The 14,225-nt window shown below is 40.4% G+C and overlaps 1 long non-coding RNA gene across 1 annotated transcript in view; it reads left to right on the top strand.

Moving 5' to 3' along the window:
• Window positions 1–14,225, top strand: part of LOC149982517 (uncharacterized) — a 305,212-nt gene that overhangs the window by 203,527 nt on the left and 87,460 nt on the right. The gene's annotated exons all lie outside the window — the stretch shown is intronic.

Here is a 14,225-nt window from a genome sequence, read left to right as displayed (position 1 = left end):
AGCTTATTTCTCCCAAAAATTTGGCATATCATTTGTGCCAAAATATTTGATCCCACTTTGTAACACAACAACACTTGTGCTAAAACATTGACACACTAAAATGTGTGCAATTGTTTTGGGAGAAATAAGCTTTTTGTGAGTATGGAACATTTCTGGGATCTTTTAATGTGTGTTTTACACCTGTTTTAGTGATCATTTCTCCTGTGCCAAAATAATCCATCGACCTGACAAGTGTGGCATATCAAGAAGCTGATTAAACAGCATGATCATTACACTTGTGCACCTTGTGCGGTGACAATAAAAGTCCACTCTAAAATGGACAGTTTTGTCGCACAACACAATGCCACAGATGTCTCAAGTTTTGAAGGAGCGTGCAATTGGCATGCTGACTGCAGGAATGTCCATCAGAGCTGTTGCCAGAGAATTGAATGTTAATTTCTCTACCATAAGCCACCTCCAAAGTCGTTTTAGAGAATTTGACAGTACGCCCAATGTTGACATGGGTTATGGTATGGGGGGCAGGCATAAACTACGGACAATGAACACAATTGTATTTTATCAGTGGCAATTGAAATGCACAGAGATACCTTGATGAGATCCTGAGGCCCATTGTCGTACCATTCATCACCCTGTTTCAGCATGATAATGCATGTCGCAATGAATCTGTGTCGCTGACAAAAGGCAACACTATACCTTAAAGATGCAGACTGGGATCTTAAGCACAAACAATGTGTAACATATTCTATGAATTGGATTAGTATCATATCATACGAATTGCAACAACAAAAAAAGCAGATCATACAAAATGGATGACGTAGTACACAATTGGATGACGTAGTACACACAAAACGGGGAACCGTTTTGGCTCGTGAGCACCACTTTCAAAACTACTGTCTGAAATTATACAAAAGTTCTGGAGCATCACTTTAATGACTGTACAATCTTCAGTGGATTAAGCTGTTTGTGCTGATACTGAGGATGCATCCTGTTCCCTTTCACTTTCACAAAACCACTGAGGAATGTGTGAAAGTGTGTAATTTTCACTACATTAATTATTACTTCCCTTCACTTGCTGGCATCAATATCTTAGGTGCCACCTACTGCTGACTGTGTATATTGGAGGTGTTGGGCGGAAAAAGCAAAAGACAAATTCTTCTTCTTCTTCTCCTGGGACCTGGACCCGTATTCATAAAGTGTCTCAGAGTAGGAGTGCTGCTCTAGTATCGGTTTCACCTTTTAAATCAAAATGAATAAGATAACAAGGAGAAGGGGGGACCTGATTCTAGAACATCACTCCTACTCTGAGACGCTTTATGAATACGGTGCCTGATCAGACAAAAAAGAGGTGGCCCTAATCCCGCCAATTATAATGTAAAGAAAGTGAATGACGACAGGTGGACTAATGTAGAAATCTTCCCCTTTGGCAATACATTATGCATTCTCCCCCAAATGACAGTAGAGTATAGCTATTTCCCCCATTCATAACGTTCTATTTGCACTGTAAACCATTAATGAATAGTTATCAGGATTACCAGATGTTAAAAAAATGCCACCATGCTGCTCCCTTAGCTATGGGGCTTTTGTGTTTAAGGAACAATAGGGTAACAGGACATAATTTGGTTTCATGTGTGAAAAAACCTGTGGGAAAGGGTTTGGTATATGAAGCTTGCATCCATTCTATATACACTACACATATCGACACAGATGATAAACAGCTCAAACGAAAAAATCTAGTGAATGATCTCTAATCAACTGTGCCTTTTCATCCGTAAGAGTTTGTTTTCTTTTTTTTTAATAACGAGAGCGTGAGTTAGATATCATTACGCATGCAGTGTTTGAATGGAGTAATTGTGAGATTGGGAGAGGGAGTGCTGCTAGCTGAGTCACAGGATAGACACGGGGCCTTTAAAGAGACTGATCCTGGCGTGTGTTTACTGTTAAACAGACACACCAATACAAACCCACACTAACCCTGCTATTTTACATCTGCAATAATCACAGGAATCACGAAAGACGGCCTCCTCTCTCTGGACCTGTCATAATGGACCCAAGGCTGGTGAGTGTGTGTGTGTGTGTGTGCATGTGTGTGCGCATGTGTGGCTTATTGAATCATGAAGCAGTTAAGTGTGTGAATGAAGACTATTGGAATACTATACAGTATATCCAGACTGAACTTGCCTGCAAAAATTATGAAATATCACGCATTGGAGCTACACTTTAAATTGGCAAATAATTCTAACCACATTCATTCAACGTTACCACAATGAGTCAAATGCCATAAAAAAAAAAAGAATCTCAGTTGAGCTGAGTGGTACAGGCATCACTCTCTTCTGTTTGTTTTTGGATTTGTCGACATCTCATATGAAAAAATTTGCATGGCAGTTACTTGAACCATGGGAAGAAAAGGTGTTGCTCTTAAAGCGTTTAGAAAACTTTGCTTTAGAATAACGTTCTCATGGTTGAGGCAAGTATTTTGGAGAGTTAAGAATTCATCAAGTTGTCACAGTTCCAATTTACAAACGTGAACCTTGATGTTATTTAACACACTGTAACCTCCCTCTGTGACTTCCAGGGTTGGAGCCAGTGTTTTTGACATGAATAATACATTCAGTTACAGGTTGATGTACTGTTCTGGCTCCTTGACTTATTTTATATGCATAGGTATTGACAATCTTCTATCAGCTGATAGAGTGAAATTAATGGGATTATGTCCTCAAATCACTTTGACTAAATGGGGTGCAACAAATTAGCCAACTAAACTGTGTTGACAAGAATGAAAACTTAATTTGGGGAATGTTTATGGTAAATACATTGTTGGGGGTATTAATAACATTTCAACAATATATACTGCTATGTTATGGATAAAACCCTACCCGTTAATCCAGGTAATCCATCTTTAATTGATGTGGTTGTCAGTCAGGCACACGGCTGCCAACTTTGTGAATTTCATTGCCTCCTGGCACAACCACTAGACGGGGATTAGGGGTCCTCCTGCAGGAACATTTGACTGTTTTAAATCTAATTTCCTGCAATTTTATGTATTTTGAAATGGTTTAGGCCATTGGCCAGGGTGGAAAATAAAACAATTCAGGTATATATGCTTTAAACATTAAATTAACACTCCAAATTAGACGACTTTGTTAATTTAAAGTATGTAAAAAAAAAAAGAAAGAATGTTTTTTTTAGGTGATTTTGACACACAGGAGATAAGCAAATTTTATGAACAGGTGGAAGGAGGGATTGATCCTTGTTCTCACGTAGAAAGTTGTATGTGACACACGGGATTACATTGTAATATTAATGGTTGATGGCCGTGGGTAACAAAATCATAGATTGCAGTCTCCTTGTCCATACACTACTTTCAAGGTAAGGACGCAAACATTTTGTATTTTGGGTAAACTATCTCTTTAAAATAGGGCTAATTTTGCAAAATCAGCCAAACTTCAACAAAAATCAAATGAATATCAATATTCAAGTGGTTTATGCCTACTAGTCAAAGATCCTTGCCATCATCTTACTCTACATAGACAAAATAGGATGTGATTATGAGTTGTGAGTACCCCTACAATCTCTGCCTAGCATGTGCAGATGGTTTGATTATTGGAGCATTTAATATCCAATGTTTATTTGCCAAAACTGTCCATGAATGGCTGCAAAAAATACATAGCCTCGTATAGTTCACTTTCAAAAGGCACAATTAGGCATATCAGATTTCAAATATGTGATTACAACGGCAAAATTGGGAAGAAGTGGAATAATAAAATAACTGTGGGGAATAACAGTAGTTTTCTTGCTGCCAAGCACAGTAGCAAACCCTATATTTTAGCCCATTGTTAAGAATGAGAGTTGTTCCTCTGTTCAAAACTAAATAAAGTAAATAGATAACAAAATCTCCTGAAGGAAAGATTATATACATCTCCCCCTATACCCTAACCAAATGAATGTTTATTTTATTTATTTATTTTTATTTTACCTTTATTTAACCAGGTAGGCAAGTTGAGAACAAGTTCTCATTTACAATTGCGACCTGGCCAAGATAAAGCAAAGCAGTTCGACAGATACAACGACACAGAGTTACACATGGAGTAAAACAAACATACAGTCAATAATACAGTATAAACAACAATGTGAGCAAATGTGAGAATGTAATGTCCCCTGTCTAGAATCAAATGTACAAATGTACAATTGTGGGTTCACAACCTGAAATTATTTGACATAGTTACAAATGAGGTCACCCTACCAAACTTCCCTGCTAATACATACTGTAGGTCTGTCTGCTGCCTTTTCGTTGTCACAGCCTAAATGCCAATCACCAAACAAGGGGACTAACACAAGTGGGGATTAAATAGACTTCAGTAAATGCTGTCAAAACAATATGCTTTCTGCATCAGGAATAGGGGGTAACAGCAACCTAATTTTGTTGACAACATTGTACAGTAAACTGTGCTGCTACGGTGTTACCTTTCTACAGTTCTATTAACTCGAGAACGTCTTCTCTCTCCATTCATCTCCACTCTCATCTTGAGGTGCGTAAAAAAGGTGCACCCAATCCAGTTGATCCCTTACATAACTAGACCAATCATAGGCGTCACAGTGCAGCAGTTCACAGTGTTGTGGCAAGACATGACAAAGACAGAGGTTTAAATGCAGGTGCAAGATGCTCCGATTTCAAAATGATTTGCTGCACAGGTGAAAAGTGAATGCACTGACGATACAACGGACTAATTAAAAACGTAAAAGCAGGGCTTTTCAATGTGTGAGATGTAAGAGGTGTACAGCGAGAAGAGGGTGAAATGCGTGTGTCTCACAGCCAATGCGTGAGAGTTGGCAGCTCTGAAGGCATAAAAGTGGAAAACACTCCTAATAAATGTTTTTCTTATGAAATATTATTTTCAGGTTTCTGTACACAGAGGACGCACGATGAAATGACCACAGAGAACATGTGTTTATCTTTGTGTTAAAGTAAAAAATATTTATATTGTTTTACATTGTACAAGCATGTGTCATGTACTGTTAGTTCCTTTGTTTTGTCTTTGTTTTAGTATGGTCAGGGCGTGAGTTGGGGTGTGCAGTCTATGTTGGTTTCTGTGTTCGGCCTAGTATGGTTCTCAATCAGAGGCAGGTGTCGTTAGTTGTCTCTGATTGAGAATCATACTTAGGTAGCCTTTTTCCACCTGTGTTTCGTGGGTGTTTATTTTCTGTCTTTGTGTATGTCGCCAGACAGGACTGTTTCGGTTTTCGTTTATTGTTTTGTTCTAGTGTTCTGTTCAGTTTTGATTCATTAAATATTACATCATAAAAACTTACCACGCTGCAAATTGGTCCTCCGATCCTTCTCGCAACTCCTCCTCAGAAGAGGAGGACGAGATCCGTTACAGCATGCTTTCTTCAAGGACGAACATCATCCATGTTTAACCTCTGACTTCCATACAACACAATGCACTTTCTTCCAAATAATAAAAGCAACCACCCACTTTACTGCCGTGACCTCCTTGTTGAACCAATACCTATCTCTTTGATCTGATATTTGCTCTTGAGCCATTTCCTTAGTGTTTGGAACAACAGCTGTGAAGTGTGTCAAGCCGTCAGCCTGTAAATGGACATTGCATTACAATGGACAAGCCCTATCCTGCAAACATACGACCAAAGTGTGCACGCACTGGCGGATGGAAGGCCATCAACCAGTTGTTTAGACATGACGTAGCAATTCAGAAGCATGGAGGCCAATACATTTTCTGAAGTGTAAATACACTAAGAGTGGTTGGTGATAAGTTGAATTGAATTCTAGTGCAAGTTGTTAGCTTGTCCTTTATGAGGTCTTCAGGGGGACCCACGCCCAGAATGATGTTGTCTCTTGAGCTGTTATCACTGAGGCTTACCGAGCTCTATACCAACCATATGCCATATGGTAGTACATGCCCGCTGCCTTGTTTCGTGTCCCTGTTGTGTCAATGAGGGAGCTGTAGGCCTACATCGGCATCCAGCATGCAGAACCCAGAACACACACTGACTGACTGACACCACTTTATCAAAGGACTATAGGGCTTCATAAACAAAATCAAGGCTTTTCTGAGATTTCAATTCATGTTGCTTTTGTTTTAGGTGAACTGTGATGTAATTATTCACCTCTTTATAGACGATTTAGAAAGAATACCTTTACTTTAACACACACACACAAAGACCATGTTGCAACATGCAGGGCCAGCCCACCCTTTAGGCAGGAATAGGCAGTCGCCTAGGGCAACAGATTGACAAGGACGGAATTTCCCGAGCTAAACTGACCACAACGCTACTCCAACAACACATATACCTTACTTCATTCTGCCCAAAGAGAATTTCACTCTCACTCAGTGGCATATGGGCTATCCAGGTGAGCACTGATGTTGCCCCGTGATAAGTAGCACCCACTTTGTTAAAGGCAGGGGTGCAACATAAGGTCCATGCCCAGCGTGCCTCTCCAGGGTGCTGTCGGAGAGACGAACTGCTGCGGTGCTCCACCAATGTTCTGTCAAAAAATGACCTAACACAAATCATGTAGCCTATAGCCTACGGTAGAAAGAGTGGCATTTTCTGTAGCCTCAGAAAAGCAAGCAGTTTATTAGGCTACAGATGAAATAAACTATGATGAACTTCACAAGGTGTTGAAAGTGCACACTGATGAGCTTGATGCTCCTTTCCAATAAATATTGAGGGTCTTATTCTGATGACATGATAATCGATGCTTGGCTGCTGTTTGACAAATAAAAATGTTGTCGCTGTTTTGTCCATAATAATCTCATGTAGGCAAGCCCCACTGTGTCTGTGAGCTGTTGGCTACAGCGCCAATACCAGAATGAGCACATTCGCTATATAACAGAACGTTTATTTTTTTTTGTGAAAGAAAACATCAGTAGAGTTGGATTTAACCTCAAAAGTTATTTGTATGGGCACTACGTCATCACGCACAGCCGCAACAAGTACCTTTTGATGGAAACACATTGCTGGTGGGAAAATGTGCATATTGTTTTTATGTGGATTTTAGAATATTTGCATGAAAATCTGTGTTCAATAGGATGGAAACCCAGCTAGTGTCAGGAGACAGACACTTTTTTACACCATAAACCTTTCCCTGATCAAATTGCCTAACCTAAATGGCACCCAATCAAATAAAAAATTTGCTTCGATGTGAATATGACATGTCCAGTAAGGAATAACCGCCGACATTCCGTACATTTCCTTGGAAATAATGTACAATGCAGCGGGATGAGGACAGAGTACATTTTTCTAAGGCAATGTACAGAACAGAGTCGTTTATTCCGCTTATACCACAGATGCCAAATAAAACAATAGTAAAGCACACATTTACCAGTATAATTTTCAACAGAAAATCTTTGATATTTTCATTTATATATATATAATAGAATTCATACTTTATCATCTTTTGATTGCTAGAGACGCAACCCAGTCATTTGTTTGATTACGTCGATATTTATGTGTAACGCTCATATTTGGGTTCATCATAATTTATTTGAATGTGAACCAGCAACATAAACAATAAAGAGAAACAAACAAACGTACGTACAGCCTTGAAGGGCTCAAAAGCAACAATACAAAAACAAGATCCCACAAACAACAGGTGGGAAAAGGCTACCTAAATATGATCCCCAATCAGAGACAACGATAGACAGCTGCCTCTGATTGGGAACCATGACAGGCCAACATAGAAATACCAAAACTAGACTACACATAGAAATAATAAACTAGAACACCCCCCATTCACACCCTGACCTACTACACCATAGAAAATAAAGGCTTTCTATGGTCAGGACGTAACATTATGGATGCGACCCAGTTGTTCGTCCTATATGTTCCATAGCCTTGCTCGCTGGCAACGTACTTGTCTCTTCTTGCTAGTTAGCTACGGCTAACACATGACCTCTGCAGCCAAAATAACAGCAAAGAAGTTGCATTTGCGTTAGTTTTGCCTGGCATAGCTAGAAAGGTTTGCCTTCTCATCAAGACACTCAACACTTTTCCTTATGAGGAGATTGCATTGCATATCAAACACACTATGCTAGAAGCTAGCTAAATAGTTTGTTGTTAGCAAACCTGCCAATACGGCAACTGAATTCAAAAATAGCTTTAGCTTTCTGTAACTTCGGTCAGCATGTGTAGGTAGGCACATACTGTATGTCATAATTGCAAGGTGTCCGATATTTTTTCCAACTGCCCCATTATCTAGTTTCAATTTTCATTCTAGAATACCCTTGTAACCAATCAGAAATGAGTATTCAACAATGCTGTTGAATAACATACAATAATACTAAAAACAGGACAGGTCAAAGTAAAATGGACAATATGGAAAATCAGGCTACTCTGCTACTCGGAGTTTCACCCTGTGGGCTAAATTGTCATAATAATCAGTGATTTCAAGTTTGTATTCGTACATTTTTGATGAGCTGCATCATAGCAAAAATGAAAGACTTCTGCGTTTCCTGCTGTGAACACATATGGATTCTCATTGCAAATAGGTAGGCGTTACACATGGATGAGCGTTCATACAATTCCATTGCGAGCCAACACTGTAGGCTACACTATTGTAGTTTTGCAGGTGAGGAGGGTAGCAATTTTTTTTGTCTCTACTAGGATGGCAGAACAGCCAGGACCGTGCCTGGCAACATGGTTGCTTTATCCAGATCAATCAAGTTCATATTCAATGTTCTCATCTGTTAGACCTTTACACCAAATGAAAATGATGGACATATTAAAGTCAAACAAAATATTATAGTCCAGGCGTAGCAGCGCCTCTTCAACCTCAGGAGGCTGAAGAAATTTGGCTTATCACCAAAAACACTCACAGACTTTTACAGATGCACATTCGAGAGCATTTTGTCGGGCTGTATCACCGCCTGGTACGGCAACTGCTCCGCCCACAACCGTAAGGCTCTTCAGGACACCTACACCACCCGATGTCACAGGAAGGCCAAAAAGATCATCAAGGACAACAACTACCCGAGCCACTGCCTGTTCACCCCGTTATCATCCAGAAGGCGAGGTCAGTGCAGGTGCATCAAAGCAGGGACCGAGAGACTGAAACACAGCTTCTATCTCAAGGCCATCAGACTGTTAAACAACCATCACTAACATTGAGAGGCTGCTGCCAACATACTGACTCATCTCTAGCCACTTTAATATATAAAAAAAGGATGTAATATATGTATCACTAGCCACTTTAAACAATGCCACTTTATATCATGTTTACATACCCTACATTACTCATCTCATGTGTATATACTGTACTCTATACCATCTACTGCATCTTGCCTATACCGTTCAGTCATCGCTCATTCATATATTTTTATGTACATGTTCTTATTAATTCATTTACACTTGTGTGTATAAGGTAGTTGTGAAATTCTTAGCTTAGATTACTTGTTAGATATTACTGCATGGTCGGAACTAGAAGCACAAGCATTTCGCTACACTCACATTCACGTCTGCTAACCATGTGTATGTGACAAATACAATTTGATTTGATTTGATGTGAAAATGGAGGACATTCATTAATGGGAGCCAAGGTCTTAAGTCAAGTAAGTCAAGTAAGATAGGTCAAAAATAATGTTCACACTTTCATAAAACCATGAAACTTGGTATACCTATACAGTTTAGGGGCAAGAACATTTTTTGGAGATCACATCGCAAAATTGCCCTCTGGCGTCCATGGTGGCCATTTTTCTATTCCGCCATAACCACACAATGTATTTTCCTTCATATCTAATCATTCTGTTGACTTAAATGCACTTGCAGATCCCAGATATGATAAGCAGCAGTTTGTCTTTCTTATTTAAGTTGCTCAATGTACAGCAGAGAGTTAAAGTCAATATTTGTCCTCGTGTGTTCTGTTCACACCATGTCTGCACAGTCCCACTCAAATAATCACATATGATTTTATTCATAAACCGTTATGGTACCTGTCCATCATAAAGTCAGAGACCCTTTCTATTTTTCTGTGTACAGTCAGATCTGTGTTATTGTATATCCTATTTTATATATCATTATTAATAAATTGTACCTCTATAACTTCTTAGCTGAAACATCACCTTACTGATCTTATCATAAAAACATTTGAACTTTCTCAAAAACTATCAGAACTATTATGGAGCATAACATTGTTGTCATCTATCGCCTGCTAGGTGCCCTTGGAGAGTTCCTCAATGAGCTTGACACATTGATAAGCTCATTTCGGGATGATGTCTCACCGCTCTTCTTACTGAGCGACTTCAACCTTTTAACGTCTGCCTTCGATGAATTCCTTTCCAACGCTCTCTTTCCCCTCTTTGCCTCTTTTGCCCTCACCCTTTCCCAATCCCCTCCAACTCACAAGGCAGACAATGCGCTTGACCTCATCTTTACTAGAGGCTGTTTGCCTACTAATCTCACTGCAACCCCATCCAGGTTTCTGATTATTGCTTTGCTTCCATTTTAGTCTCCCTTTCCTCCAACCCTAGCCACCCTATCCCTACCCAGATGGTCATGCGCCATTGCAATCTTCACTCTCTCCCAATACTTTCTCATCTTCTATCCTATCTACTTTCCCTTCTTCTAAATCCTTCTCCCTCCTGTCAAATTGTCTGTGTCTGCAACAGTACTCTCATTACTGGTGTCCCCCAGGGCTCGGTTCTAGGCCCTCTACTCTTCTCTCTATACACCAAGTGACTCGACTCCGTCATATCCTCACATGGTCTCACCTATCATTGCTATGCGGATGACACTCAAATTCTTTTCTCCTTCCCCCCTTTTGACACCCAGGTCGCGACATGCATCTTTGCATGCCTGGCAGATACAGTGCCTTGCGAAAGTATTCGGCCCCCTTGAACTTTGTGACCTATTGCCACATTTCACGCTTCAAACATAAAGATATAAAACTGTATTTTTTTGTGAAGAATCAACAACAAGTGGGACACAATCATGAAGTGGAACGACATTTATTGGATATTTCAAACTTTTTTAACAAATCAAAAACTGAAAAATTGGGCGTGCAAAATTATTCAGCCCCTTTACTTTCAGTGCAGCAAACTCTCTCCAGAAGTTCAGTGAGGATCTCTGAATGATCCAATGTTGACCTAAATGACTAATGATGATAAATACAATCCACCTGTGTGTAATCAAGTCTCCGTATAAATGCACCTGCACTGTGATAGTCTCAGAGGTCCGTTAAAAGCGCAGAGAGCATCATGAAGAACAAGGAACACACCAGGCAGGTCCGAGATACTGTTGTGAGGAAGTTTAAAGCCAGATTTGGATACAAAAAGATTTCCCAAGCTTTAAACATCCCAAGGAGCACTGTGCAAGCGATGATATTGAAATGGAAGGAGTGTCAGACCACTGCAAATCTACCAAGACCTGGCCGTACCACTAAAATTTCAGCTCATACAAGGAGAAGACTGATCAGAGATGCAGCCAAGAGGCCCATGATCACTCTGGATGAACTGCAGAGATCTACAGCTGAGGTGGGAGACTCTGTCCATAGGACAACAATCAGTCGTATATTGCACAAATCTGGCCTTTATGGAAGAGTGGCAAGAAGAAAGCCATTTCTTAAAGATATCCATAAAAAGTGTCGTTTAAAGTTTGCCACAAGCCACCTGGGAGACACACCAAACATGTGGAAGAAGGTGCTCTGGTCAGATGAAACCAAAATTGAACTTTTTGGCAACAATGCAAAACGTTATGTTTGGCGTAAAAGCAACACAGCTGAACACACCATCCCCACTGTCAAACATGGTGGTGGCAGCATCATGGTTTGGGCCTGCTTTTCTTCAGCAGGGACAGGGAAGATGGTTAAAATTGATGGGAAGATGGATGGAGCCAAATACAGGACTATTCTGGAAGAAAACCTGATGGAGTCTGCAAAAGACCTAAGACTGGGACGGAGATTTGTCTTCCAACAAGACAATGATCCAAAACATAAAGCAAAATCTACAATGGAATGGTTCAAAAATAAACATATCCAGGTGTTAAAATGGCCAAGTCAAAGTCCAAACCTGAATCCAATAGAGAATCTGGGGAAAGAACTGAAAACTGCTGTTCACAAATGCTCTCCATCCAACCTCACTGAGCTTGAGCTGTTTTGCAAGGAGGAATGGGAAAACATTTCAGTCTCTCGATGTGCAAAACTGATAGAGACATACCCCAAGCGACGTACAGCTGTAATCGCAGCAAAAGGTGGCGCTACAAAGTATTAACTTAAGGGGGCTGAATAATTTTGCACGGCCAACTTTTCAGTTTTTGATTTGTTAAAAAAGTTTGAAATATCCAATAAATGTCGTTCCACTTCATGATTGTGTCCCACTTGTTGTTGATTCTTCACAAAAAAATACAGTTTTATATCTTTATGTTTGAAGCCTGAAATGTGGCAAAAGGTCGCAAAGTTCAAGGGGGCCGAATACTTTCGCAAGGCACTGTATCTCAGCTTGGATGTCGACCCACCACCTCAAGCTCAATTTCACAATTTAATATTAATGGTCGATGACAGTGAGCAACAAAATCATAGATTGCAGTCTCCTTGTCCATAGACTGCTTTCAAGGTAAGAACCCAAACATGAACTGTCAATTTAAAATAGGGCTAATTTCGTAAAATCACCCAAACTTCAAGAAAAATTTGATGAATATTAAAATGCAGGTAGTTTCTGCCTGCCTACTAGTTGGAGATCCTTGCCATCATATTACTCTACATACAGTCCAACATTTGGACACACCTAATAATTCAAGGGTTTTTCTAGATTTGTACTATTTTCTACAATGTAGAATAATAGGGAAGACATCAAAACTATGAAATAACACATACGGAATCATGTACAGTAGTAACCAAAAGTTTTAAACAAATCAAAATATATTTTATATTTGAGATTCTTGAAAGTAGCCAATCTTTGCCTTGATGACAGCTTTGCACATTCTTGGCATTCATTCAACCAGCTTCATGAGGTAGTCATCTGGAATGTTAAAAGTTATTTGTAGAATTTCTTTCCTTCTTTATGTTTTTCTTTATATATATTTTTTTAAATTCACCCCCTTTTCGTGGTATCCAATTGTTAGTAGTTGTCTCATCGCTAAAACCCACATACGGGCTCGGGAGAGACGAAGGTCGAAAGCCATGCGTCCTCCGAAACACAACCCAACCAAGCGCGCACCTAACACAGCGCGCATCCAACCCGGAAGCCAGCCGCACCAATGTGTCGGAGGAAACACCGTGCACCTGGCGACCTGGTTAGCGTGCACTGCGCCCAGCCCGCCACAGGAGTCACTAGTGCGCGATGAGACAAGGATATCCGTACCGGCCAAACCCTCCCTAACCCGGTCGACGCTAGGCCAATTGTACGTCGCCCCACGGACCTCCCCGTCGCGGACGGCTGCGACAGAGCCTGGGCACGAACCCAGAGTCTCTGGTGGTACAGCTAGCACTACGATGCAGTGCCCTAGACCACTGCGCCACCCGGGAGGCACCTTCTTTATAAGTTTGAGCCAATCAGCTGTGTTGTGACAAGGTAGGGGTGGTATACAGAAGATAGCCCTATTTTGGTAAATGACCAAGTCCATATTATGGAAAGAACAGCTCAAATAAGCAAAGAGAAACGACAGTCCATCATTACTTTAAGACATGAAGGTCAATCAATCCAGAACATTTCAAGAATTCTGAAAATTTCTTCAAGGACAGTCGCAAAAACCATCAAGCGCTATGATGAAACTGGCTCTCATGAGGACAGCCACATGAAAGGAAGACCCAGAGTTACCTCTGCTGCAGAGGATACATGTTCATTAGAGTTACCAGCCTCAGAAATTACAGCCCCAATAAATGCTTCACAGAGTTCAAGTAACAGACACAGCTCAACATCAACTGTTTAATGGAGACTGCATGAATCAGGCCTTTATGGTTGAATTGCTGCATCAACAAAAAAGCACTACTAAAGGACACCAATAACAAGATTAAACTTGCTTGGGCCAAGTAACACGAGCAATGGACATTAGACCAGTGGAAATCTATCCTTTGGTCTGATGAGTCCAAATTTGAGATTTTTGTTCCAACTGGTGTGTCTTTGTGAGAAGCAGAGTAGGTGAACGGAAAATCTCTGCATGTGTGGCTCCCACCATGAAGCATGGAGGAGGAGGTGTGATGGTGTGGGGATGCTTTGCTGGTAACACTGAGTGATGGAGAGCTGCATCAGATGACCTGGCCTCCAGAATCACCC

This window comes from Oncorhynchus mykiss, chromosome 7 (genome assembly GCF_057628025.1).
Source record: "Oncorhynchus mykiss isolate SJ-2025 chromosome 7, ASM5762802v1, whole genome shotgun sequence".
Taxonomy (NCBI): domain Eukaryota; kingdom Metazoa; phylum Chordata; class Actinopteri; order Salmoniformes; family Salmonidae; genus Oncorhynchus; species Oncorhynchus mykiss.
This window is presented reverse-complemented; position numbering and strand designations above follow the sequence as displayed.